Source organism: Gobio gobio, assembly GCF_949357685.1.
Source record: "Gobio gobio genome assembly, chromosome: 18".
In the NCBI taxonomy this organism is placed as follows: domain Eukaryota; kingdom Metazoa; phylum Chordata; class Actinopteri; order Cypriniformes; family Gobionidae; genus Gobio; species Gobio gobio.
The window spans coordinates 48,830,395-48,832,894 of record NC_137111.1 but is presented as its reverse complement, the minus strand read 5'-3'; the positions used below and the strand labels follow the sequence as shown (position 1 = coordinate 48,832,894).

Below are 2,500 nucleotides of genomic sequence, written 5' to 3'. Positions count from 1 at the left end.
ACTCAATAAAAAGCATGTCTGACCCCACTCCATGTCTCCAGACATATTGCGCATATCTTACTCATGCTGCTCACTTTTCATCATCAACATATGAAATTAAAACAATATTATAATAGGCTAATATTTAAACATATAGCCTAACTATGAATCTAAATAGGCTACGTTTTGCATGTAGCCAACTCCACTCCAAACGCTTCAAAAATGTATTTTGTTTATTAAACGCAAAGTTTTTAATTTCAAATTTAATTTCTAAATTCAGTTCATATTTCCAACAAACGAAATTCCGAGCCAAAATAACGAAGTGGTAAAAAAAAAAACTGCAAAAATGATAAATATTAAAGAATTAAAGGGTATAGCTATTTTATGTCATACGTCTTATTCGTTTTTTAACAAACGTTTAATATACGCAAGTTTTTTTACTGTACTATCTTATTGTTGTTGTATTTTCATTCAAAATAGGCTAATAACAAACATAAAAATAAACATTAGTTTGAAAGTAATTAAAGAGGAAATTATGAGGTAAGCAATATCATACGAGCAAGAGTTTTCCAGAGTAGCCTATATCAGCACGATTGCAAAATGGTTCAATAAACAACAAGTTGTCATTTTTTACAGTTTTGCTTTATTTTTCCAACAAAGTATAGGTTTCGTTCTCGAATAATTCACTGTTTTTGAACAGTCGGTTAGAACTAATTAGTTGAATGATTCTAGAATCCACTCACGCAGCCAATTATAGTGGCAGTTTATAGTTTCATAGGCCTGGAATAATTTCATATTTCTATTTAGAACATAAATCTAAAAATCTCATTACATTATTTAGGCAATTGTAATTACAATGTAAGTGGATTTTGATAAATGGTAAGATGGATTTTGTTGATACTGATTTCATTTAATTCTATAACAGCCATAGTGTATCGTGGTAAATAGTGTAATGACTTAAAAAGATGGTCAACAATATGTAACTTTACTTTATAAGAGGTGTGCCCTAAAAAGTAAGCATGCAATTTTGAGAACACCAAGGAAAGAGCACGTTCTTTAGTCTGTTTGGTTACTTTAAACACAAGTTTGCACAGTTTGGTTTACCTGTTTAGCCTACACGTTAGTAACATGCGTTTTATCCGACTCATAGCGCGCATCCTCGACGCGTGATTTACCATATAAGCGCGCCTTCTTAATGTGCACTCTGGGGTCACGGAAAACGCGCGTCGGAAACAATAGCAAAACACGCGTCGAGGATGTGCGCTTTGATATAAAAACACGCATCAGAAACGCGCGTTTTCCTTGACCCCAAAGCGCACGTTCAGAACACGTTTTTGTGGTAAATCACGCGTCAAGGACACGCGATTTGCTGTCAAATCACACGCTTTTGACGTGTCAATGCGCAATCAGACGCCCGCCCAAGCGTATATGAACACTTTGGCGCGCCCACTCGCGATATTCCATTCTTATCCAAAATTCTATTATGGACTCTTATGAGGGCGCTTACTCTAGCCTGTTATGGTGCGTTCACACCGGACGCGATTCGCGCGAGTGATTTACATGTTAAATCAATGCAGAGACGCGGAATGGCATTCTGCGGCGCGATTCGCGCGAATGAGGCGGCGAGATTCGCGAGATTCGCGCGATTGAGGCGGCGCGAAGGACGCGAATTGAGCGTTTTGAACGCGCGATTCGCGCGAATCGCTCAAGTTGAAAAATCTGAACTTTGGCGGATATTTCGCACCGCGTTAACCAATCAGGAGCTTGCTCTAGTAGTGACAACAATGAGGAGAAAATCTGTATATTAATATCTGGTTCAGACAATATGATTATCACTGTGAGAACATTAAATGACATGAAACACAACCCAGTCTCTTTTTGTTAAATGCAAGTTAATGTATGATCAATAATACAAAAGTATAAGTAATGTATAATAAGCTATACATGAAATAAAGCAAACAATGCAGTCAAACATTCAAAGTCAGTGCTAGTAGGCTAACGTTACAACTGCAACGTACAGTTATAGCCTAAAAATATAAAGTAATGAAACTTATCTTTGCCCTCAGCCTAAACGATTTGCCAGGGAACAAATTATAGATCCATTAGACCAAAGATCGGCCGTTACAAGACGAATTATATCTCGAGACGCCACAGAGACATCAGAGCCAGCGGTAGACGGCAGAAGGTCTGGCCGAGGAAAGGTTGCCCTCGCCGGCTTTCACGTGCGCTGAGCGCGCTGTCCGCTGGAGCTCACAGCTCCGACAACGGCAGATAAAATGTTCAAATAGGCACTGTTTATGTAAATAAACCACAGATTTGAGCTTTAAACAACTACATTATCGACTGAAAAAGTCTTAAAACTACGTTTTGTCACACATTAACAGTAGATATGAACAAAAATAAGAGACATGTAAACACAGCCCATGTCAGCCATTTCTCAACGAGACGAGCTGCTGACAGCCCATGTCAGCCATTTCTCAACGAGACGAGCTGCTGGCGGAAGCCCCGCCCATGACGCGAA

The 2,500-nt window shown here is 38.8% G+C and overlaps 1 protein-coding gene across 1 annotated transcript in view; it reads left to right on the top strand.

Annotated features, from left to right (window-relative positions):
- Nucleotides 1-2,500, top strand: part of adgra1b (adhesion G protein-coupled receptor A1b) — a 253,522-nt gene that overhangs the window by 228,658 nt on the left and 22,364 nt on the right. The gene's annotated exons all lie outside the window — the stretch shown is intronic.